General features: G+C 49.6%; 1 protein-coding gene across 2 annotated transcripts in view; it reads left to right on the top strand.

Moving 5' to 3' along the window:
* Positions 1–4,547: 4,547 nt before the first annotated feature.
* Positions 4,548–26,491, top strand: part of Mgmt (O-6-methylguanine-DNA methyltransferase) — a 238,775-nt gene continuing 216,831 nt past the window's right edge. The window contains exons 1-2 of one of the 2 annotated variants that reach the window (XM_047553763.1): positions 4,610–4,646; positions 24,556–24,630. The gene's annotated coding sequence lies outside the window, so the exon portion shown is untranslated. Of the gene's footprint in view, positions 4,647–24,555; positions 24,631–26,491 lie in introns of both variants that reach the window. The other variant, XM_047553762.1, reaches the window with a different exon arrangement.

Here is a 26,491-nt window from a genome sequence, read left to right on the forward strand (position 1 = left end):
GGGACGTTGGTCCTGGTGTGGAGTGGGGGGGACAGCTAGTCTTCAAGTGCTTATTTCGCGGCAGTCGGACGCTTGGCAGGCTGTTTTCCATCTTAATTCTCATTCGTGGTTTCCCCGGTCAGAAGTGAATGGCCGCAGATCACAATCTCAGCATCAAAATCCCCAGGTCTCCTACTTTAATTTCCAAGTCACAAAATAACAGGCGCGCCTGGCTCATCCCACTAGGCGGGGGGCGGGAAGCCCACCTCCTCCTATGCCCAGGTGCACACCCCCAGCTCTTCACACCACTTAAAAGATTCTGCCCAAACTGCCAACAATGTGTTACAAACAAAGCCCTTCCCGAAAATGGATCAAAAACACTTCGTAATGAGTGTGGGGGCTGGTTTCCAAAGGGCCAGCATCTAACAAGCCCCCAGTCCTGAGTGCCTGGCCCTCAGGAGCCCGACGCGCGCTGGGCCGGGAGAACCCCCAGTCATCCTCAGGAGACGGTTCTCCACGCCGACTCGCCCAAGATAGGTACTGGAAGAGACGGCTGCTGGCCGGCTCACCGTGGCACAGGCATTCCTGGAGGCTCAGCTCTCCTCTTTGGAAGGAAAAAATCCCAAGAGGTTTGGAATGATCTTTGTCCACCATTACTGGGCACCTGGATCCACATTCCACAGAAGCAGTGTTCTTGCACCTGTCCTGCTGTCCTTCCCCTTTGGGGGCCTTCCTTCCATCATCCCTCCAAGCCCAGCAGGCACCTGGCCTCTCTGTATGTCTGCTGTGTGCAGGCGCAGCCGCTGCACAGGGCCAGGTGCACCAGGGAAGGGCTCGTGGAAGGAAGGGAGCACCGCGGTCCCCAGCGCATCTCCAGGGAGGTGCTCTCGGCTCTGGACAGCAAAGCACCTCCTTCTCCATCCAACCCAGAGCTCCAGGGGTCCACAAGTCTCATTAATGTACCCTCCAGCCCAGGCGCCAACCAGGCCTCTAACGTCTTGGTGAACATCTTTTGAAGGGGTCTTGGGACTGCCTTGGGCTCTTCTCCTTAAGCAGTCCCTTGTCCTTGACCCAAAGGAATCGAAGGGTCCCAGACCTCAAATGGAAGCTCCCAGGGCTCCTGGTAGAAGGACTTTCTGCCCCTCTGTGGGAAGGCAGGAAAGCCAGGGAGCCCCTCCTTGCGGCCCTGCCTCTTGCCCATTTCCAGATTACACTCTGGGGCGATCACACTTTGAGCCCAGCCCTGCTCAAACAGAGTTCCTCCCTGGAGATGCGTGGGACCAGCGTGGGACAGCAGTGGCATCAGAGGCAACCCGTGCCCAGCGCCCCCCACCCCACTTCAGGCTGCCTTCTCCAGAACCTCCAGGCTCCAGGCCTCACCAGGCCTGAGGGTCTGACTCCAGCTCTTGGCTCCAGCCTGTTCAGGAACACTGGGGCTGAGAAAATCGATTGTGTTAATCGAGAAGCTCTCCACTGGAGATGCTGTCCTAAAGCAAACCATATGTAAAACATTTAAAGTGGGAGCTCGGTGATGTTTCTTTGTTACATGAACACCTCACGCTTGTCCGGAGTTCGGGGGCTTACAAACCACATAAGGTTTTATGTGATCGTTATAAAATCCCTTCATTTCCCCAAGGTAGGGTAGTAAGGATTAAGTTTGACTACTGAAGACAGCTTTGTTGTAAATGGTCTCTAATGTCACAAAGTAGCTAGGAAAGAGAGGCTTATTAAACAAATTTCTTGGGTTGCAAATCATTAGAGGCAATCACGTGTCATGTCCATTTGCTTAACCCCAAAGCCGTCCGTTGGAGGTTTAAAGAAACTACACAAATTAGCGCTGTTCCCAGTGCCCACAAAAAGCTGGTGGATCTTAAAGAAAATCCAGGAGCCCCTTTGAGAAGTCAGACTGAAGGGGAGCTACCATCTGTGGTTTTCCCACCTCCTTCATGAAACGGTGTTCCTGGGAATCTGTACCCAGAGGAAGGCACACGCTTCGTCAATACCAGGTGGAAACCCTGAAGGACGAAGGTCTTCCACACATCCAGTCTGTCTTGTCATCCTGCAGAGAAGCGGGGTGCACCGCTCAGTGAGAGGCAGGGTGAGCACACAGCTCGAGCTTCCTGATCTGCCCTGTGCCCCTTACTGTACCTCCAACCAAGCCACCCCCTGCTTGGAGCAGCCCTGTGTTCCAGAGAGGTAGGTGAGGACGAGAGTGACATGGGACAGGGAAAGAGACCAGGGAGCTCTTGATGAAAATGACTTGGGTTTTGGAATTATCCCAAAGGAGGGAAGAACTCGCAGCAGCAGGTAGAGGGACACAGGTCTTAGCTCTGCTCACTGCCCAGCCTGAGGCCACTTTCAGAAGCCTCATGTTTGGCAGGGTCAGTCTTGTTCAAGGGTGGTGGCCTTCTCCTCTGCCCTCTTGACTCTGGTCTGGAGCCACACAGCTCTCACCTCTTCCCCAACAAGGGTTGACAGTTCCTGCAGTGCAGCCAGTGCCTTGTACCTGCCCTAGTGGCGACACTGTCCTCTCTCTCTCTCGCCTACCCCTCCTGATTCTGCACAAGCCACCAAAAGGGCCTGGGACCACTGTGTAGCCTTTCTTCCCGGGGTTAGGAATCAGACATGAACACCCACTAGTCCATTTCTGTAAAGCTAGGAATTCATGTTAACACACCATTATATTTTTTCAAGAATTAGAATCATATACTACTTCAGAGTACACTTGTTCAATCTTGGTGTTAGTCCCCTTTGCAGTTCAGTTAGGATCCCCATTCTAATGCATTATGGTAATAACAGGTTACAAGAGGCCAGGTACATAGTAATTATTCAGTTTGTTGTTTTGTTACCCCTATATGTGAGGATGCTCTACATGTGCATAGGGTAGATTATTCTACAACTTCTTTATAGACAACAGAATTGAGGATTGGAGAAGTTGGAAGAATTTCCTAAAGTCCACAGTGAGCCAAGAGAAAAACCAGAGCCAATGGCAACATATTTCTCTCTCTTGCCATTTAAGTTTAAATGTCTATGGCTGATTGGGATAGTGTTGAGAAGGATTCTGAGGGCTGTATTTAGGCTCGATGGAGAAGTGCCTTGGTTTGATGATCACTGTGTACCCAGGGCCTAGTTCATTTCCCACCAGCAAGAAACATGTCTCAGAGAAGGCATGGCCAGGGTGCAACCCTCAGAGGATGATGATGTGGCCTATGCACTTCATTGGGGCTCGTCATAAAGCAACCTGGCCGAGGTTCTCCTCTGAATACCTTTTACCTACAATGTTAATGTGTCAGATCCTGCAAGTCACAGAATCAGGATATGAGGATTGGCCACATTCCTACAGGGCAGTGTACATTGGGAATGCAAGAGATCTGTTCCACTAACTGTGGAAACAAATGCATGCTGCTGGAGGCCAGCCGCATAGTGCTAGAACACGTGGTGTGCCTGGGACGTGAGAAATTGCGAATGGGTGGGCCTCCTGAAGCTTCTGGGACGATCCCACTCCCTGGGTTTCTTATGCTCACCCAGCTAGATACCATGGCACTGTGTTCATCCTCTGGGCTGGTCAAAACAGAGAACCACAAACTGGTGCTTTGTTAAGCACCTTAAAATCGTGGAAACTTTACTGTCTTACAGTTCTGGCTGCCAGAAGTACTGACCAAGGTGTGGCAAGCCCGGCTCCCTTTGCAGGCCCTAGGGAAGGAGCTGTCCTGTCCTCTTCCAGCCCTAATGGCTCCAGGTGCCCTGGCTTGTGGATGCACTCTCCAAGTTTTGGTTTCCACAGGGCCTTTGCCCACGAGAACCCCGGTCCTACTGGACTAAGTCCCCACTACTTCATGAGCTCATTTGAACTTGTTATCTTTGTAACAGTCCACCTTCAAATACGGTCATATTCTGAGGGCAAGAGGTTAGCATTCCAACATGGCTTTCCCGCGGCCACCATCCAGCTCACCGCACCTGGCGCCCTGGCTCATGAAGAGCATCTGAGCTGCCCTGCTGCCAGGACCATGAGGGCCGCCAGGCCAGAGCCCCACGTTCTGGTCCCCGGGTGACCTCCAGGCGAGCCTCGAGGTGCGGTCATCAGGTTGCAGCCCGGTGGGGAGTGGCTCCAGCCCGGGACTGGACCTCTGCGAGTGCGTGGCAGTTCGGGACGCTGGCTGTCACGAGCAGTTAAACTGAGGTACCGAGCGGAGAAGCCAAACAGGCTGCGGGGGGAACCCACGGCGCGACTTTGCGGCCACGGCGACTGGCGCCCAGCGAGGCTGCGCAGACGCGGCGGCCGGAGCCCAGCACGGGCATGCTCCGCGGCCAGCAGCCAGCTCCCGGCTCCGCTTCAGGCAGTCCCCGCCCCGCCCCGCAGGCTCCGCCCCTGAGGCCCCGCCTCCGCTCTCCGCCGCCGGGCCCCCGGCCCCGCCCCATCATGCTCCGCCCCCATCAGGCCCCCGCCCCGCTCGCGCCGTCCGCCGCCCGGCTCCGCCCCGCCCTCAGGCCCCGCCCTGCTTCCCGTTCCCCGTGCGCCAGTCTGCAGCCCGGCGCTGCCGCGTCCCCGCAGGCCCCGCCCCCAGGCCCCGCCCCGCCTGGTCCCGTGCTTGCCGGGCAGATCGAGTTCCTGAGCACTTGTGACCTGGTGCTCGCAGTTCTTGGCGGTCAGCATCGTTTGGAAGTTGGTGAGTGTCTGGATCACTTTCTTTCCAGCACAGTGCGGGCTCTCCCTGAGGAGAGCGGCGTCGGGAGCCTAACGGACAATCTCACACCGATGGTCCTACGGGCGCCCTCCCCCACCTATCCCTTCAGGACTGGCCCCAGTGTGCCCCAGGTGAACCCAGGAGCGCCGCTGCCTTCCCCTGCCTGGCCTGGTGGTCGTGTTCTGTCCCCACCTCAACACTTTCAGGCATTACTGAAACCAGATTTAGGCCCTGAGGTGTCCCTGCCACTCTGCTGCCCTTCAGTGCTGAAGGCACCAGCACACTCCCCCTTCTTTCAGGAAGCTTCCAGAAAACCTCTGCCCAGGCCCTTCTTGCCACAGGCTTTTAGCTCGCTCCTTGGCAGAAGCCCCCATTTCCTTCGTGCTTGAAACAGCACAGAGCAGTACAGAGTTCCAGGGTGCTCCACTTATCAGGGCTGCTGTTTGTATACATTATGCCCTAATTGGGTCCATAACACTTAGAGGTAAACCTTGGAGGTTGGAGAGCCATTTACAACTTGGCACCCTGATTCCCAAGTTGGTGATAATACAGTAGAGTAATTCTAAAGTATGTATTCCTCACTCCTCACTCGTTAGGGTTCATCATTTCCCGAAGTCTCAGAATGGTTTTTTACTCTCAGTTGCCTCAGCCCAGTAGCTGGCTTTCCATCTGGGAAAGCCAGATTTGCCTGTGTGTGTAAAACTTTTGGGTGGTTTGACCATGGTCAGACAGGGAAGCAGCTCTGTCCAGAGGGGTCAGCCACAGTGGTCTGGCGCACACAGTAAAACCGCTGAACATAAAGAGCTAAGAGTTACATGGTTACATATATAACCAAAGGTAAACCTGTGGAGTCTCTGCTAGACAGACCCTCCTCATCTCCCCTGTCCCTGACAGACAGGTGATCAGTACATGGTTTTGTTGTTTTCTTGGGTCTGTCAATGACTGAAACCTCTCCGGGAGTGAAAGGGTTTTGCACACTGGGGTAGAGGGTTGGGTGCCCATCTGGTAGTTAATTATTGTTAGCCTCACGCTCATTACTGAGGTATCTGCCCGGACCCAGAGCCTGCAAGTGGCCAGAGAGAGTGGCCCACACTGGAAGGGCTTCCTTTTCTCCCTGCCCCACCCCTTGTTAGTCTTGTTAGAATTTGACAGTAGAGGGAGTCTTCCAGTCTGGGGCTATAGAACCCAGGCCTCAAAATACACTGCTTTCCTAAGGTGCTTCTCTATGTAAATACACCCTTTCATTGGGAAAAAGTATAATAACTGGATTTAACTACTAATATCCTTGCACTACTTTCAAAGGGCTTCACTGTTAGCAAGCTTGTAAAACGAGTAGAGTCCTGGGTACACACTGGGTATGACCTCAGTCTTGTACAGCTCTCAGGGTCCTACCCTAAGGTCAGTAGCCCAGCCTAGGCCAGCCTTGTCTCCTGCTCAGCCTTCCCTCACTGATTCTGGGGTCTGCCTGGTGTCCCTCCTGCAGGAAAGGGGGCGTGGATCTCCCTGAAGTTCCCCCAGAGTTTGTTTCTCCTTCTTAGTGGCTGGCGATTCACACCATCAAGATTTGACAAGTCTCCCTTCATGCCCTTTCCAGTTTGCAGTCTGTTCCTCTTAAGGAAAATGGAGGAAGCAGTGTTTTTCCGAATTCTCTTTTCTTGACCACCTGGGAGTATATACGTGTTCCTTCGTTGGTGACAGGGCTGTCGTCCTGACAGACCCGTTGCAGGCTAAAGATGCTGCAGGTCAGGACATGCTGAATGCACCTGGCTTCCTGAAGACCTTGCTCAGCCTCAGGCACACCAGTGTCGCCTGCCTCGCCTCTGCCTGGGTCTGCCTCGGGATCTGCCAGGATCGTTGGTATCTTACCATGTCTCTCTACCTGGGGGAAAACCCAAATTAAACATTCAGAGTGTGAAGCCTGCTGAAAGAGTGAGTTCTCACACGTGGAACTGAAAACACGACAGGTCGAACCATGCACATCGGGCCCTCGGTGCACCAGGCTGCTCACAATTCTCTCTGACCAGGTCAGCTCCCTGGTTCATGACTCTCGTCTAGGTCCACTGTCCCTGAAACCTGTGGCTTTTGGTTGGGCCTTGAAACTGCAGGTGAAAGGCCGCAGGTCCCCGCCCCTCTGTGACCTGGGCCAGGTAGGCTGATACAGCTGCTTTCTCAGAGAACTGGCGTCTGGTGCAGACTTACTCAAGCAGACTGAGGTCTTAGAATCAGACAGGGTGCCACAGGTGCACATCGGGTGAGCTTGGGCTCTGTGGTAGCCTGTTCCATCAGCAGCAGCCCAGCACCCTGCGGCTGTTTGGAAGTGAGAGGGGGCAGGTTAGCTCCGTGCCAAGGCTGTTCCTTCCTTGGTCCACGTGATGCTCCCTTCTCTTTGCTTGGTGGCCTGTCCTGGGCTTAGGTGTGTAAAAGTTAGAGACCCAGTATTGGGCCTAAATTCTTAGCATCTACGTAACTTTGTATATTTTCTTGTCTGTGGAAATTGTTTGGTTTTCTTTTGTCTTAGAAAAAATTAACAATAAAGAACTTGCTGGGGAGGACCACGTGGCTTGGGAAACCCGGCAGTGGCTATGTGGAACATAATGAAGAACTTACTCTTTCATGTAACTGTTAAGACGAGTGGTCTGAGAAAAGGAGTGAATCTTCTCTGTCTCCTCTTCGTAAGCTTCAAAGGAATCAGTGACTTTGGCAGATGTGGCGCACATGTTGAAGGGGCCACGGGCACGTCCAGCTGAAGTGCTGGGCGTCCCTTACAGTTGGGCCAGCCTGCTGCACCGTGTTTGAAAGGCAGCCCCTGCAGGAGAACAGAAGAATGGGCCTACCTCAGTGGTTACTGGTGACGCCCACCCGGCCACGTGCGGAATGTCGAACCTGCTTTCTGTTACCACAAGTTTTGTTCAGTTGTGTCAGTGGCTCAGCAGCACAGGGGGGTCTCCAAGGAGCTGCGTGTCCCCTGTACCTCCACCTGGAGAAAACTCTTTGGCTGCAGCGTAGGTGCTGTAAAAGCAGCTAAAGCACTACACAAACACTGTCTTACGACTGTTGGATTTGTCTTCCTGGGTGCGCGTGTGGCCGTGAAAGGACTCAGGAGAGAGCAGTAAATGCCTGTATGTCCACGCTACTACTTCTGAAATTTTCTTGTTAGAATAATTTTCTGCCTGTAACAATTGTGAAGTCAGCACAGCATCCAGCCCCAGCTCTGTGGCCCATTCCCAGAAGTGCAGGGTGACCCTGAATGCAGAGTCCACCCATGGTGTGACTCGTAAAGGGCAGGCCTTGTTAAAATCTATGTGTTTTTATGATAGACATTGATCTGCCAGGTCGAAATAATGCATTTATGGACATTTTCTGCAAGCGCAGCGCTGGTGGCAGTTTTTACTGGCAAATCGAGTCATATGGATAGTAGTTTAGAAAACTCTCAGCTTATTGACAGATTGGGCGATTCTAGCACTGGATCTCAGAGATACCTGGGTGGTTGAAGAGGGAGTGAATTTCAGGGCAAAGTAGGAGATGGGATGTTAAACGTGGAGATGTCGCCCTGGTCGTGGCTTCTTATTTGTTTTTAAACTTAGTTCTGTCTCATTCCCGTCTGCAGGACTGCAGGTGGGGCTGCAGCTGCTAAGTGGTGGTAGGAGTCTCCCTGGACGGAGGCTCCAGCAGGACCTGATGAGCAGCCCCTTGGACCTGCTGCTGGTCCATGAGGCAAGCTGTTTGTGGGCAACAAGGGCAGTGTTGCGAAGGTGTCTGAGCCCTGCTGGTTTCAGGATGTATGAGAGTGCTGGTTACAAGGGCAGGCTGTTGGGTCAGGACCTGGGGACCCACCTCTTGGCAGGCTCCTCAGGAGATGCCGGTGGCCCCGTGCTTGGCTCCTCTGGGCAGTCTGAGGCACCTTTGGGAGGGAGTACTGTGCAACTCGGCAAGCTGCAGTTCCTCTCCCTGCCGCCCCTGTGCAGGACGCCTGCGCATCTGGATCTGCGCATGGTTTTGTGACTCCTCGAGAGACGTTGTGACTCTCCTCAGAGTGCAGACCCAACATGTTTTCATGGCATTAAGGTTCTCGGTTTTGTGGTTATGACAAAGATGCGTGTTGCCAAAACTTTGGCATTGGTTTTACAAACAGATGTGAAGCATGGTCGGCCACAGTGCATGTCCCTCCTCTTTGTCCTTCAGAGTGGGTTGCTCCCTGTCTGGATAGTGTGTGGTTGTGTCTCAGGTGAGCGTTGCCATTCAGATTACACGGTGGAGTACATCTCGTGGAATTGAACGGTCAGTGGTTATGTGGTATGTGCCAGAGCTGCGTGCGGGGGAGAACAGTGTCCGTGATTCCAGTAGCGTCACGTACTGGCTGGGGACTTGGGGCTGCTCGGCATCTCCCTCGCTGCCTCCTCATCTCTTGAATAGGAATAATCAGCTTACTCTGTGCACCTGGATAAGTAAACGCACCGGAAAAATTAAATGGGCGTTTTACGAAGTAAACACACTACTTGGATAGAAATCCTTAATTTAAACCACAGTCTCAAGAGAAAATGAGAAGAGGGCAAGTGGCCGATCAGGAGTCCTCCTGACCCTCGACGCCAGCCAGTGAGAGCCAGAGTCCTCCTGTCCCCCAGGCCAGCCAGCTCTGTTTCCCTCAGAAGTCCACGTGGCTTATTCACCTCAGCACTTGGCAGAGCGCCTTCCCAGGCCCTCGTGAGTCGGTTAGTGGTGGCCGGTGCAGCTCCTGGAGATCAGAGTGGCTCAGCCTGGGCCTGGCTTCACTGTGCCTGCTGATGGCTGGTAAGTTCATGCAACCTTCCCGGGTGTGGCTTCCCTGAGGCAGGGCTGTGACAATGTCATTACACGTAGGCCTGGCCCTGGTGGGCCCTGGATATGACAGTGGCATTAGTTAACACAGCACAGAGCTGTTCTTGGTGGTGGCGGGAAGAGAGACCAGGGTCAGGCCCGGGCATTCCCGCTCCAGTGCTCCTGGAATTCCAGTGTGGCCACGGGCCTTGGGTGGCCTGCAGCCTGGGACGTGTCTGTGCTCATTGCCTGGGGGTCGGGAGTTCCTTTAGTCTGTCGGAGGTGCTCTGTCCTTCAGAGGGGTGTCGCTGTAGGGGGCTGGAGCGCCTGGCTGCGCAGGCTGTCCACTCCTGGCCGAGTCTGAACGCTCAGGTGTGACCCGCCGTGGCAGTGTGTGCCTCGCTGGCCAGAGCAGGCGTCGTGCTTCCTGTGTGCTCCTCCTGGCACTGCCAGTCCCGACAGCCCCCGTCACGGTCTCTAAGAGGCTGACACAACCGTCTGTTCAAGTGAAAGAACTTCCCGGAGGACCAGAGCCAGGATCCGACACGGTGGCCAGTGGCCAGGAGCCAGCGGTGCCCCGGCCAAGTGACAGTATTTCCTCATGTGTGACTGCTCATACCACAGTGGCAAGGGGTTGCTGGCCCCTGGCATGCTTTGTCAAAAACGGACCGTCGCAGTGACGTGTGTGTGTGTGAGGGGTCTTGGCTTGGGGGTCTCTTACCCTCCTATTCACGGTCACGTCGCCGGGGCAGTGTTATCAGGGGCATTCTGCGTCCCTGCTGTACACAGACCCTCTTATTAAATCTGCAGGCTCACCGACCTAGCTTCTGTCCGCATCTGTTTAGTGTGTGAAGGGACAGGGTGTCCGGGGGCAGAGGTGACTTGCATGAGGCTCACGGGAGGTACACGGTGTCTGTTTCCCCACTTGGACTTATCTTGATGGCCAAGTGCAGCTTTTCACCACCTGCCATGTCACCTTTGCATGTGCCACAAGGAGGGTGTGGAGTCCTGTGGGGGCCAGATGGGGCATGCACTGAAACACACCGGCATATTCACGCACGAATGCCAGCATCGCCCAGCGTCGCCTTAGCATCGTGGAAAAAGCAGCCATCCAAGACTGTCCCTGCTCGGGGTGGCGCAGGCTCACCCTCTGAGGCACGTGCAGATCGAAGCCGTACTGAGACCGTGGGACAGAGTGGCGAGATGAGCCCCCGCCTGTGGTGGGTCGCCCTGTCTTCAGCCCCTCTGCCACCCCGTTTTTAGGGGGGGAGGAGAATGCAGTGGGGCAGAGGAGGGAGGAGGAGCACCTGCAGAGTGACAGTTGCAAGGCTTACTGCTGCCCACCGCTTACCCTGTGCACAGGCCCCTCGCCTGACCCCACTGAGCTTCTGCGGGCAGCTCGGGAGGTCACCCCAAGGGGCGAGGGCACTGTGGGTGAAGCAGTGGGAACATGGGCTCTAGGGCGCATCTGGGGACCTGCCAGCTGGTGGTCAGTGCGAGGAGGCGTGGGGAAGGAAGCTGGAGCTGGGCGGGTCACTTGCTGTGGAGACCAGGTCCTGTGCCAAGCCCTTCCTCTGAGTCTTTGTGAGCAGGTGCACCAGGTCATCAGAAATGCCCAGGTGTGGGCCGGGATGGGGGGCTGGCGGCAGCAGGCCTGGCGGGGGGACAGTGCCGTGGACACTGGGGCAGCCCACAGGTTCTCACTGTCGCTGTGTGGATAGCAGGAGGGGAAAGTTATGAAAGAGTACTACGGGAGGGCCATTTTGCTTATAGAGAAGGACGAAAATGTCGAGTGTCGATACTTTTCTGTGAATTTTTCAAAAATGCATCCTGGGAGGCAGAGGGCCCTCCTTGGCTCCAGAGGGCTGGTCAGCCCCTATGCCTTGCATGGCGTCTGGGCTCGGAGGCGGGGGCACAGAAGTGTAGCTATTCTTTCAGTGCAGAACTGTCAGCAGGGAAGAAGGCGGCTCCATTAATGGGCTTCCCCCGCCCCAGCCTGCACACCATGGGGGGCTACCTGTGCTTTTCCGCAGGTGGCAGCAGATCTTTAAAACCAAATGGCCGAGTTTTAGGTGTGTACAGTCACATCTGAATGCAAATGACAAATAACGTGTGTGCTGAGCTTACTAGATAGAACCGTTGGAATGTCTTGGCTGGCGTGCTGCCTACTCCCCAGGGGTCTCCCTTACTGCCCCCGGGCTCGTGTGCTCTCTGAGGGTCAGGCTACTCCTGACGGGTTCTGGCCTAGACTGTCTTCTGAAGCATTAATAAAGCTTAAGACTGGGCACTTCATGCAGAAGGACGGTTCCTCTTGGCCACAGTTAAGAAGCTAACAAATTCAGGGTCAGGGCCTGCGTTGGTGAGGGCTTATGCTGCCTCTACCCACGTGGAGAGGTGGAAGGGCCAGTGGTACCTCCGGAAGAGAGGAAAGGGGCCAAGTTCCTGTGGCCAGTGGACCCGTTCCATGGAAAAGGCAGAAATCCGTTCACGTGGCTCCACTCCCCTGACCAGATGCCTCCCGTCAGCCCTGGCTGCTCGCTGAGCAGTTTTGTTCTGACAGGTGAAATTTTTGGGGGACATGTTCAAGCCATGGCAGGCTTGTGAGGGCCCTTGTGCAGGGAGACAGCCTGAGGAGCACTGTGGGGGTTGCTGTGAGGGGGTTGCAGACCTGGGGGTTTGGCTAGCGTGGTGGGGAGTTAATGGTGGAATGTGGGGAAGGCCCCTCTGAGCAGGTGACTTCTGGGTGGAGACGATGAGGCAGGCCATCGCCACATGAAGGTCTGGGGGGAGGCTCGGGAGGGACCCAGTGGTGACAGGGGGCCTGCCTGGTAGTGTGCTGAAGGACCCAGAGCAGGGTCGGAGAGTGAGGGTTGAGGACAAGGACTCACAGGCCTTGCCAGGCTGCCTGGGGTTAAGCCAGGGCTCAGGAAGCTCCTGGGATGAGCTGTAGTCTCAGGGTCCTGGCATCGGGTCTGGTTACGATGCTGCACGCGCTGGATGACGAGGCCTCAGGTGAGACATGCGCGTCATATCCACAAGCACGCACGCCACAGGAGTTCTGTTCGGTGCAGGCATTGCTCTTATTAGTGCAGCTTCTAGCACTCAAAGGGAAGTTTCCAGAATAACGGGCAAAGAAAAGAAGTGATGTATTTCTTAAAGTTACTGAATTTAGCCAGCAGTCCCCAGAAAACCCATGTGTACTATTCTTTATTGTGTAGAAGAATTTGTTTCCGTCATGATTGTGTGACCATCAGATTGAGCTGTCGAGTCAGATGGATGCAGGGTGTTGTGGCAGCGTGCTTGCTGATCACCCAGTCCATGTGCCTCCTAAGCCCATCAGTCTCCGGCGAATGTGGCTCTGAGGTGGGTGCCAGTGAGACCAAGTCCCCTGGGTCAGACAGGGAGACCAGTGGAGGCCAGTGGAGGCCATTCCCAGTACACGACTTCTGACTTGCTGCTAGAATTGTAACTTGGAGTGGACATTCCAACTCTAATGTGAGGTCGTGCTCTTCAAGTCCAGGGTCACTCACTGCTGGCCACGACTGATCTTCAGCATGGTCTTCTGCTGACCTGGGCTCTCAGGGCTGACCTAGTAAGGAGGGTTGAGTCAAGGAACCTGGAGGTGTCTGCACATTCAGGTCACCTCTGCCTGACCCAGACTGAAGCAACCTCTGGGGCTATACTGCCAGGCCCCTGGGACCTAGGGGCATGGGTTGGTGGTGAGGAGGTGCTTATTTCATACGGGACACACCGACAGCCCTTGTCTGTGGAGTTACCCAGCTCCGATGGGACACAGAGGAGAGAAGACCAGCTCCCGTGCTGGGGTGATGGGTCTCTTTGGCAAGAGGAGGGGCTCAGGGCCAGTCTGCACAGAACAGTTGAGGTTTTTTTCCTTGAGATGGGTCAGTGTAGACCCTAACCCTGCCTGGACCCAGGAGCATCACGTGGCGTCCTGCTGAACAGCAGTGGCAGTTATCAGAAACCATGGAGTTGACTACTTTTGGGGTTGAGCTGTCTGAGAACATTCGCAGCTTCCTGTTGCCTTGGGAGACGCAAGACATTTCCTCCTGAAAGACCGCCAGCCCACAGACCGGACTGCATCCCCTCTAGGCAGATGATGGGGCGGGGTCTAGAAAAAGTCAGGAGGTTGTTAAATTCACTTCTGTCCGACTCGCTAGTTTTGTGTTGTGGGTTGTAGGTCTGCAGAATGTATCCAATCCATGGGGATTTTTAGGGTTGTTGGAAAGAAAACTCAGACTGGAAACTTTTTCCTGATGGATCTTGCCTGTGCTGAGCACCCTCTGACCTCTGTGGCTGCAACGTGCGCTGGGCCCTTTGCTCTTGTGAGCCTGTTTTGGGGCCCAGGTGTGCTAGGGAGAGAAGCTGCCAGGTCAGGAGGGTGAAGCCAGAGTCCTGGGTGGGGAATGAACTGTTAATACTTAGGAGTAATTCTTCTCAGTTACCTTTATTTATTTATTAGCACAGCTATGTTTGTTGTTTAATTCCATAGTGGGAGTCTGTAAGATATGATTGACCTCAAGGGTCATCTTATAATGTAATTATTAATGATTGATTCTGCTTATCCGTGAAATCAATGAGAGAGCATAATGGTTGGTGTGTGCTGGCTTGATTTCTTAGGTTCATAAACGTGCTTGTGACAACGGTTCTGTCGGTGTGTTGCTCAGAACATGTTTGATGGGTCTGAAGTGTGTGATCAGTTTTATGTAATTATTGTGATATGCAGCGCTCCTTCCGTGACTTATGCTAATGTGGCCAACAGTGTTAATGGCTCCTGCCACTAATGGTCAGGGTGGGGACGTGCAGTAATTGATCTTCCTGGGAGTGCTGTAGTGCAAAACAGTTCAGGCTGCTGGAAGTGTATTTTACAAGTATGCATTGGGCCTCGGGGATGTTATATTGAAAAACCCCATGTACTGTTGCCATGGGAACCCAATTAGAATAGATTGCTTATATATATATATATATTTTGTCTTTCATCTTGAACAAAAGTCTGATGTATTGAAAATGTTCTCACGTGGCCTTGTGTTCCTGTGCTGACCTACTGTGCCATAGGATTCTTTATTGACCCATAACTACACTGACGTCATGGTACGTCCCCTAGCGAACCTTTACGTGGAGGTCTAGAGAGAAGGCATCACAATCGTGTGGAAAGTTTGTGCAGGTGGTGTTGGTAGAGGGCAGGGTGGTGGGAGCACTTTTAACCAGGGGGACATCCGGCATCTGCCTGTGATGGGGACAGGGCCCTCGAGTCCCTTGTCAGGGGGGAGGACCCAGTGTGCTCCCAGGTCTCCTCACTGTGCCGTTGGGGCAGCAGGTCCCCAGCAGGTCTTTGGGCTGCAGATGCCTGGGTACGAGCGACTCCGTCAGCCAGGGTCTTTTCTGAGCTTTTAAATTTGCTGGGAGTGCTCACAAGCTGGTGTGAGTATATGCAGTGATCCTCAGTTTTCTTGGGGCAGTGGGGTTCCAGGACCCACCTGGGGTACCATAACCCAAGGTCATGCAAGTTCCTATGTGAAAGGGCATGGTATTTGCATGTAGCTTGCGTGATCCTTCCCTGCACTTTAAATCATCTGTGTTTCTTACAGTACCAAATACAGTGCAGACGCCATCTGAATAAGTGTCCATTAGAGTCCGTACACATTACCCACAGGCGCAGTGTCCCCTCAGTACTCTCCATCCACAGTGGTTGAATCTTCAGATGCCAAGATATGGCGGGGGGGGGGGATGCATTGCTATTTATCTCACTGCAAATTAATGTTGAGCAATTTAAAAGTTAAACAATCATAAATTTATTAGATTCCATAAATAACATTTTAAAATGAATAGTAGCCGTGTTCTCCATAAAAGCACTAGTGAGCGGGGTGCTACTTTTCCTCAGACCTCAGTGTCTGCCTTACCAGAGGCAGCGGAGCTCTCACACCTGCTTCTGCGTGCAGCCTGGGCCTGACCCCTGTTTTGGTTGAAACCTGCTGGCAGACTCTGGCCTCGCTCAGGTGGGAGTTGGGAAAGGGAGCAGCATCTCAATCTTTTCGAATGCACGTGGATGTTCTGTGACGTGCCTTCGGATCTGGACAAGTGGTGGTTTCCTGAGGTACAGTGGCTGTGGGAGGAAGCAGTCAGTCTTCCCAGGTGCCTGGTGGACACCCTGTTGTGAGAACCCACTGGTGCATCTTGCACTCGGGATCTCGTGGTGTCATTCGTTGCCCCATGGGAAATGTGGCTTCCTCAAGTTGTGCGGGTCTTCCAGATATTGACGCGTGCCACAGATCATACTTGTCAATGCCACCATTTCTGTCCCCACAGCCTCCCTTGCTCACTTTTGAGAAGGCCTCTGCAGCCACTCAGGTCTGAAGAGAGTCATCTGTTGGTCGCTCCCACAGGCCAAGCTCTGCTGGTTCTTCTCATGTCCCCACCATGCACAGTGCTCTCCTGGGCACAGCAGTCCTTCTGGTTTGCAGCTCTTAATGGTTAATTTGAATTGTCAACTTGATTGGATTAAGAGATGACAATGATGAAGAGGTTCTGGGTGTGTCCATGAGGGCGTGTCTAGGAATGATTGGCAAGTGGGATAGTGAACTGAAGTGGAGCCCCTCCCTAAGTGTGGGCAGCACTACCCAAGAGGATGGAATAAAAGTTGGAAGAACAAGGAAGCAGAAGCAGACGCAAGCTCGACTCTTCTTGAAGGGTTCTTTACTGCTGCTTCAATCTTCTAAGGATGTTAGACTCTCATCCACTGTGAGGCCTCTGTGTCTGGGGACTCTTGCATACACTTAGACCCATTTCTTCTATGTGTGTTTACTGGTATTTACTGGTGAGTCATTATGTGTGGGGGGGTGTTCTTTGAGAAGAGGGCACTAACTTCCAATTCCTTTCTTTTTTTCTTTTCTTCTTTATTTTATTTTATTTATTTTTTTTAGTAGAAATGGTAGTCTTCAGGTCATTTATTTCTTCTTGAGTGACTTGTGTATGAGGTTTTTGTTTTTCAAGGAATTTGACCATTTCATTTAAACTGTTGAATATTTTGACCTATAGTTATGTTAGTATTCCTTCATCTTTTACGTGTCTGTAGGATTTTCAGTCATGTTCTTAATTTCCATGTTTTAATTCCCATTACTGGTCATTCGCATTTTCCTCACTTTTCCCCATTTGGTCTGGCTAGTTTATTGGTTTTATTTTCAGAGAACTAACTTCCATGATCATTGATTTCTCTTTTTTCTATCCTTTGTTTTACTGTCTTTATTCTTCCTTTCTGCTTACTTGGGGCATAGTTTGCCTTCTGTTTTGCAGTTCAAGGTGGGGACTTGGGTCATTAGTTGACTCTTCTTTTATCACATGAACACTTAGTGCCAACAGCTCCCTCAGCCACTTGCCTGGCTGCTGTCCACTAACAGGCTCCTGCATTTTTCCTTCTCAGTGAGGTTGTTTTCCAGTTTCCTTGCCATTTCCTGTTTAGTTTGTGAGTTGTTTAGAAGTATGGTACTTCGTTTCCAAATACCTGGGGACTTTCCCCATAGTCTTCTGACCTCCAGCTGAATTACCTTGTGGTCAAACGATAGCTTTTATAAGTTCTATTCCCCAAAGCTGGTTGAGAGTTACTTTTGGCCAGAACATGATCTAACTTGATGAATGTTTCTGAACATTTAAAAGAACATGTATTCCAAAGTTCTTGGTTGGAGTGCTCTTTAAATGTCTGTGGGGTCAGGTTTATTGATAGTGTTGTTCCAATCTCTCTCTTACTGATTTTCTGTCTCCCTGTCCGGTAAATTAGCAGGAGCTTTGAAATTTCCAGCTACAATTGGAGGTTTGTCTTCTTCCCCTTTCAGTTCTATCAGTTTTTGTTGCTTCTGTTTCAGACTCTTTTTTAAGCTATAGATGGACACAGTGTCTTATTTAATTTTTTTACATCATACTGAGAATTGAACCCAGTGCCTCACACTTACTAGTTCAGTCCTCTACCACTGAACCACCACCCCAGCCCTCAAACTCTCTTAGTAGGTACAGAGATTAGAATTGCTCTGACTTTGGTGACCTAACCCTTGCCCTTATGAAATAACCTCATCTAGCCTTGCTAATAGTCCTTGGTTTGAAATCACTTGTTTGATATTAAGATATCTATTCCAATGAAGACAAAATATTTAATCTTGAAAATACAGTTGCCCAAACAGAGAAGATGGTAAGAAATCATGAACAGAACCTCCAAGAACTATGGGACATCATGAAAAGACCAAATTTAAGAATTATTGGGATTGCGGAAGGCACAGAGATACAAACCAAAGGAATGAACAACCTATTCAATGAAATAATATCAGAAAATTTCCCAAACCTGAAGAATGAAATGGAAAATCAATACAAGAGGCTTAGAGAACACCAAATGCACAAAATCACAGCAGGTCCACACCAAGGCACATCATAATGAAAATGCCTAACATTCAAAATAAAGATAGGATTTTGAAGGTCGCGAGAGAAAAGCATCAGATTACATATAGGGGAGACCAATATGGATAGCAGCCGACTTCTCAACCCAGACTCTAAAAGCTAGAAGGGCCTGGAACAACATATTTCAAACTCTGAAAGAACATGGTTGCCAACCAAGAATCCTATACCCAGCAAAACTAACCTTCAGATTTGAAGATGAAATAAAATCCTTCCATGACAAACAAAAGTTAAAAGAATTTACAAATAGAAAGCCTGCACTACAGAATGTTCTCAACAAAATATTCCATGAGGAGGAAATGAAAACAACAATGGAGGTCGGCAAAGGGAGGAACTACCTTAGAGAAAACCATTCAAAGGAGAAACCAAGCCAACTTAAAAACCAAAAATAAGCCAAATGACTGGGAATACAAATCATATCTCAATAATAACCCTGAACGTTAATGGCCTAAACTCATCAATAAAAAGACATATACTGGCAGAATGGATTAAAAAACCCAACAATAATTTACCTGCAAGAGACTCATCTCATAGAAAAAGACATCCACAGACTAAAGGTAGAAGGATGGGAAAAAACCTACCACACACATGAACTCAGTAAAAAAGCGGGGGTTTCCATCCTTATATCAGATAAGTGGACGTCAAGCCAAAGTTAGTCAGAAGGAATAAAGAAGGACATTTCATACTGCTTAAGGGAACCATAAATCAGGAAGACATAACGATAGTAAATATTTATGCCCCAAACAATGGTGCATCCCTGTACATCAAACAAATCCTTCTCAATTTCAGGAATCACATAGACCACAACACAGTAATTCTGGGTGACTTTAATGCACCGCTCTCACCACTAGATAGATCTTCCAAACAAATCCAACCAAAGAAACCATAGAACTCAATAACACAATCAATAACCTAGACTTAATAGACATATATAGAATATTCCATCCATCAACGAGCAGATTCACTTTCTTCTCAGCAGCACATGGAACCTTCTAGAAAATAGACTATATGTTATGCCACAAAGCAGCCCTTAGGAAATGTAAAAAAATAGAGATACTGCCTTATGTTCTATCAGATCATAATGGACTGAGAATAGAAATCAGTGACAAAATAAAAAACATAAATTACTCCAATACCTGGAGACTAAATAATATGCTATTGAATGAAACACGGATAACAGAAAACAGCAGGGAGGAGATAAAAAATTCTTAGAGGTCAATGAGAATGACGATACAACATATCAAAATCTCTGGGACACTATGAAAGTGGTACTAAGAGGAAATTCATTGCATGGAGCGCATTCCAGAAAAGAATGAAAAGTCAACAACTAAATGACCTAACATTATAACTCAAGCCCTAGAAAAAGAAGAACAGAATAACAGTAAAGTAGTAGAAGACAGGAAATAATTAAAATCAGAGCTGAAATCAATGAAATTGAAATAAAAGAAACAATTCAAAAAATTGACAAAACAAAAAGTTGGTTCTTTGAGAAAGTAAACAAAATAGACAAACCCTTAGCCACACTAACAAAGAGAAGGAGAGAGAAAACTCAAATTACTAAAATTCATGATGCAAAGGAATATCACGACAGACACCACTGAGATACAGAACATAATGAGAAGCTACTTTGAAAATCTGTATTCCAACAAAATAGAAACTACTGAAGACATTGACAAATTTCTAGAGACATATGCTCCTCCCAAACTAAACCAGGAGGACATATACAATTGAAACAGATCAATATCAAGCAATGAAATAGAAGAAGCCATTAAAAATCTACCATCCAAGAAAAGCCCAGGACCAGACAGATTCTCAGCCAAGTTCTACAAGACCTTCAAAGAAGAACTCATTCCAATACTTCTCAAAGTATTCCAGGAAATAGAAAAGGAGTGTACCCTACCGAACTCATTCTATGAAGCTAATATCACCCTCATACCCAAACCAGGCAAAGACCCATCAAGGAAAGAAAATTTTAGACCAATATCCTTGATGAATATAGATGCAAATATCCTTAACAAAATATTGGCAAACCGTATCCAAAAACATATTAAGAAAACTGTGCACCACAATCAAGTGAGGTTTATCCCTGGAATGCAAGGATGGTTTAACATCTGTAAATCAATAGATGTAATCCATCATGTCAACAGACTTAAGGATAAGAATCATATGGTTATTTCAATTGATGCAGAAAAAGCGTTTGACAAAATACAACACCCCTTCATGCTCAAAACACTAAAAAAAATAGAGATAGTAGGAACATACCTGAACATTGTCAAGGCTATTTATGCTAAGCCCATGGCCAACATCATTCTTAATGGAGAAAAAACTGAAACCATTCCCTTTAAAAATGGGAACAAGACAAGGATGTCCTCTTTCACCACTTCTATTCAACATTGTCCTCGAAACTCTAGTCAGAGCAATTAGGCAGACCAAAGAAATTAAAGGGATACGAATAGGAAAAGAGGAACTTAAGCTGTCACTATTTGCTGATGACATGATTCTCTATTTAGAGGATCCAAAAACCTCCATAAAACTTCCAGACCTCATCAATGAATTCAGCAAAATAGCAGGCTATAAAATCAACATGCATAAATCTAAAGCATTTCTATTTGCAAGCGATGAAACAGCTGAAAGGGAAATGAGGAAAATGACTCCATTTGCAGTAGCCTCAAAAAAAAAAAATACTTGGGAATCAATCTAACCAAAGAGGTAAAAGATCTGTACAATGAAAACTTCAAAACATTGAAGAAAGAAATTGAGGAAGACCTTAGAAGATGGAAAGATCTCCCATGTTCTTGGATAGGCAGAATTAATATTGTCAAAATGGCCATACTACCAAAAGTGCTATACAGATTCAATGCATTCCAATTAAAATCCCAATGATGTACCTTACAGAAATAGAACAAGCAATCCTGAAATTCATCTGGAAGAATAAGAAACCTAGAATAGCTAAAGCAATCCTTAGCAGGAAGAATGAAATAGGGGGTATCGCAATACCAGAACTTCACCTCTACTACAAAGCAATAGTAACAAAAACGGCATGGTATTGGCACCAAAAGAGAGAGAAAGACCAATGGTACAGAATAGAGGATGCGGACACAAACCCAAATAAATACAATTTTCTCATACTAGACAAAGGTGCCAGAAATATGCAATGGAGAAAAGATAGCCTCTTCAACAAATGGTGCTGGGAAAACTGGAAATCCATATGCAAGAAAATGAAACTAAACCCCTATCTCTCATCCTGCACAAAAATCAACTCACAATGGATCAAGGATCTTGAAATCAGACCAGAGACCCTGCATCTTATAGAAGAAAAAGTAGGTCCAAATCTTCAACTTGTCAGCTTAGGATCAGACTTCCTTAACAGGACTCCCATAGCACAAGAAATAAAAGCAAGAATCAATAACTGGGATAGATTCAAACTAAATAGCTTTCTCTCACCAAAGGAAACTATCAGCAACGCGAAGAAGGAGCTTACAGAGTGGGAAAATATCTTTGCCACTCATACTTCAGATAGAGCACTAATTTCCAGAATATATAAAGAACTCAAAAAACTCTACATGAAGAATACAAATAACCCAAGCAGCAAATGGGCTAAGGATATGAACAGACACTTCACAGAAGAAGATCTACAAGCAATCAACAAACATATGAAAAATGTTCACATCTTTAGTAATAAGAGAAATGCAAATCAAAACTACACTAAGATTCCATCTCACCCCAATTAGAATGGCGATTATCAAGAAGACAAGCAACAATAGGTGTTGGAGAGGATGTGGGGAAAAAGGTACACTCATACATTGCTGGTGGGGCTGTAAATTAGTGCAGCCACTCTGGAAAGCAGTGTGGAGATTCCTTAGAAAACTTGGAATGGACCCACCATTTGACCCAGCTATCCCACTCCTCGGCCTATACCCAAAGGACTTAAAATCAGCATACTACAGAGATACAGCTACATCAATGTTCATAGCTGCTCAATTCACAATAGCCAGACTGTGGAACCAACCTAGATGTCCTTCAATTGATGAATGGATCAAGAAACTGTGGTATATATATATATATATAAAATGGAGTATTACTCAGCTATAAAGAATAATAAAATTATGGCATTTGCAGGCAAATGGATGAAACTGGAGAATATCATGCTAAGTGAGATAAGCCAATCTCAAAAATCCAAAGGGTGAATGATCTCACTGATAAGCGGATGATGACACATAATGGGGGGTGGGAGGCGGGCAAGAATGGAGGAAGGAGGGACCATAGATGGAAAAGAGGGGTGGGAGGGGTGGGGCGGAAGGAAAAAATAACAGAATGACTCAAACATCATTACCCTATGTAAATGTATGATTACGCAAATGGTATGCTGTTACTCCATGTACAAACAGAAACAACATGTATCCCATTTGTTTACAATAAAAATAAATTTAAAAAAAGATAGCTATTCCAGATTTCCTTTAATTAGTGTTTCTGTGGTAAATGTTTTTCTCTTCTTTTGTATTTAGTCTATTTTTGTCATTACATTTAACGTGTTTTTGTAGAAAAAATGCAGTTGGATCTGTTGCTTTAAAAAAACCTAATCTGCAGTATCTTTTTAAAAGTTGAGAATTTATGCCACTTACATCTGGTGATTAGTAACATGGTTGGGTTTAAGGGCACCAGCTTGCTGTTTGTTTCCTATTCATCTTATTTGTTTTGCCCCCTCCTCTCTACCTGCCTTCTTTCTTATTATTTAAACACATTTTTTGGTCATTCTAATTTAGCATTTTTCTCTTCACTTTGTCTTATTAGCTTCCCTTCTTTTCTCATGGTTGTTGGAGGGTGTGTGATGTCCCATCTCAGCTTACTGTAGCCTGCATTCAGATGATACAGTTCAGCTTGAAGTGCAGTGTAGGAACCTAACACTAGGCTAACTTGAACTTCTTGCATCCCATTTTTTTATTACACTAAGTTTATTGCTATATATGTAATAAACTCCAAAATATTTTGTTAGTAATTTTGCTTGAGGCAGTCAGTTATCTTTTCAGAGATTAAAACCAGAAAATGAACTCAGTACTTACATTTATTTGCATATTTTCATTTCTCGAAGCTCTTCATTCCTCTTTGTAGATTCTAATTTCAATCTAGTATTATTATTTTTTTTGTCTGAACTTGCACCCAAAATTTTGTAAGTACAGGTCTGTGGGTATATGAATCGTCTCGCTATTGTCTTTGTTTTTGAAAAGGCCTTTATTTCACCTGCATACTTGAAAGATACGGTTGCTCTTGGAGTTCTTGGCTGGCCATTTTTCTTTTAATGCCTCAGAGATGTTCCGTTGTGTCCTGCCCTGCGTGGTTCCTGAAGCTCAGTTTGCTGTCACTCTGCAGCTTGCTCTTTCCTCTGTAAACATGTGATCTGTCTTTGTGCCCCTGCCCACTCTTAGGACTTTCTCTTTGTCACTTGTGTTCAGCAGTTTGCTTCTTTGCTTTGGTGTGGTTGCCTCTGTGTTCCTTCTGCTTGGGTTTCATTGAGCCTTTGCATCTGTGAGTACAGGTCTTCCATGAGTGAAGCCCCAGCTAGTGTTCTTCAGGCACCTCTGCCTCCCTTTCCTTTTCCTGGGATTCCACTTGTATTTGTGCTGGACTACCTGGCCTTTTCCTCATAACACTGATTTTCTGCTCGTTTTTTTCCATCTTGTTTTGTTTCTGGTCCTGGCTGGTTTAACAAATGTTGTGTCTTCATTTTAATTCCTTTTCTGCGAGTTGTATTTTCCTGCTTCTTTGCTTGTGTGTTCATTTTTAATTGGCTCCTGGACATTCGTAATTTGTTGAGGGCTAGGTTTTGTTGACTTTTAAAAAGAGTTTTGGACTCTGCTGTGGTGCAGAGAAGCTACTTGTAATCATTTGTATCCTTGTACAGCTTGTTTAAACTTCACTACAATGGGACTAGATCTGATTTTCATCCCCAGATATTTCAGCCTGACTACTAGGGCGTTGCCTTTATTTTATAGGTGCACGTGTGTTCATGTACATGTGTGCATGTTTGTATGAAGTACACACACACACGGATGGTCACCAACCGAGCGGTCTGTCTTGTTTTCGCCTTTACCACGGGTGACTCAAGCCATCACCCCATTGCAAGGCGAGTTCTGCCTGTGCATCAGCGGCTCCCGGAGCATCGCCTGGTGGGCGTGGTGCGCAGGGCTTGCAGCCTGGCTGGGAGGGCGCGCCCTGCGAGCTCTGCCTTGCTCCGGAGCCGTTGCAGCTGCTCGGCACTGAGGCAGCCCTCTAAGTGGGCCTTCCTCGCTCTCGCCTGCCACGGTTCCCGGCACTTGGTTCCTTCTGACCCCACCCTGGTTGGGCCCACCGTGGTTCTGGTGCCTCCCCAGGCTGTGTCCTGGGTGCTGACCCGCCTGGCTACCACACCCCAGGGATCTCAGTCCCAGGCTGCCTTCTCCGCTGTGTGGAGAGCAAGCGTGGTTCCTGCGAGTCCCTGGTGGCTGGAAGTGCGGTTCCCCAGCACGTGTTCGGTGGAAGCTGGTCCCAGCAGGCGCCAGCGGGGCTTTCGAAGGACTGTCTTGCTGACCCAGGTGTGGGGCTCAGCAGGGCTTACCCCACTTTCGTGTGTTAACTCTTCGTCTTCCCCGTTGCCCCGTTGTCGTAGGTAGCCGTGTTGTTACTGAAGCAGCGAAAGCAGAAAAGTCGTTGTCTTCCTCATCGTGACAGTTTCTCCAGCGCCGCGAGTCCTTACTGTATTCCCTGTGCGCCTTCTGAAGTTCAGCTGCAGCTGGTCTTTCCTTCTCCACATCGTTTGGGGAATCAGGTGGATCTCAGATCCCAGGTTTGGGTGAGGTTAGTAGGATCGAGTGACTTCCTGCCTAGAAAGTTACAGAGCTTCACTTGTCCTTGCCGCGAGGAAGGGCAGCGCAGTCCCGTGCAGAGGACCCAGCTTGGAAGACGGCAGGCTCACCGTCGACCCAGACCCTCCTCCTCTTGCCGTTGGTGTTTTCAGGAATGTCCTGCGTGGTGTCCTTATGGCCTGTTCACACGTCCAGGATGAGACGGAGGAAGAAGGATGGGTCCTTACCTGCCAGAACTCGCTCGCTGCTGCCGATCCACCTCCAGCCGCCTGAACTGAGCTCGCTCAGCAGCGATGACACGGCAGACCCTCACGTGGCTGTGGAAGGAACGTCCAGGGCTGTGTTTGGTCCCAGTGGCTGTTATGAAGCCTGGGCACACTGGCATGGCCAGCACACACCCAGGAGATAGGAACAGGTGCGTGTCCTGCAAGGGCACAGAGACAGCTGTGCGTCCGGGCGGTGTGCCCACGTTCTCCTGGGCCCGCGTGCATGGGGAATGCAGGTGCTGGCCACCGCTGTGGCGGCTGCAGAGCCCCTCCGCTTCCCCGGGAGAGCAGCTGGCCGTTTAAGGGTGCCTTTGTCATAAACAAGGGCCAGAGCAGTTTCAGTGTCACCCCTGTCTGCAGGGGCTGTGGGTGTAAAGGGGGAAGTGTGTGAGCTGGCCAGGTGTGCACTGCGTGTTGCCGTTGAAGAGTGTGTGTGTGCATCTGTGTAATGCGTGTCCGTGCTCTGTGTACACGCACAGTTATGCATACATGCAGCACTTAAGGAATGCGTATCTGTGGACTGTGCAGTTTGCAGTGAAAGTTTCTCAGTCTCCGATGACTAAGTTCTGGAAGTTCACCTGAGCATGACGTTCAGCTGCTTAGGAAAGTGTCTGAAGCCGTTTCACCGTCACTCAGCACAGGTGGGCCGTCCCCAGTTACCTGAGTTGCAGTTTGCGAGACGCCTGACCTCTGTCCTGGGCTGTCAGCTTGGTCTGCAGTTTCTCCGTGTACTTCCCTCTTCCCCTCTGTCATTTCCTGTCTGCTCTGGCCATTTTTCATTTGAACCCTGTGTTCTTGGAGACGTCCCAGGCACAAGGCACATGTGGGTTATGGAGTGCAAGGTCAGTTCAGCGCTGGTCAGCTGGCCGCCGGCCGAAGACCTTGCCTCTGCGGTCCTGAGGACGGGCTCTGCTTCCCCTGCTGGCCAGCCCCGACCTCCAGCCCCAACCACCACTGTTCGTCCCGCTCGGATGCCGTCAGGTGTTCGGCATTCTCTGGCTCCTCAGGTGACGCAGCACTGCTCTGTGCTTATGGCCCTTGAGCACCTGCTCTTGACCTTGTGGAGGATTCCGGCTGTGTGAGTCACTGAGACTGGAGCTTCCCTTCGGGGCTGCTTCCGACTCCCCTGGGTTGCCGCGCTGGCGTTCCTGAGCGCTCCAGCCCTTCCTCCCGGGGCTGTGCCAGTTTGACGAGACGCGTTTGCTCCCTGGCAGAGGGCACGTGGATGCTCCGGTTGGCTGGGATCGCGGCTCTGATTGCCCTCCATGCTGCTCCTGCGCAGGAGGGTACAGTTGCTCCTGGGTTTGCTCCAGGGTGGATCGTGGGACCGTTAGTGTCCCGTGCCCCTTGACAGCAGTGGCTCTGCGAGCGTGGCTGGAGCTGATTAGAGCCCCGTCAGCTGATCCACTTCTCACCCAGCCTGGTGGCTCCAGACTCGCAGGTCGCTGACCCGCTGGGTGGAAAGGCCTCTGCC

This window comes from Sciurus carolinensis, chromosome 5 (genome assembly GCF_902686445.1).
Source record: "Sciurus carolinensis chromosome 5, mSciCar1.2, whole genome shotgun sequence".
In the NCBI taxonomy this organism is placed as follows: Eukaryota; Metazoa; Chordata; class Mammalia; order Rodentia; family Sciuridae; genus Sciurus; species Sciurus carolinensis.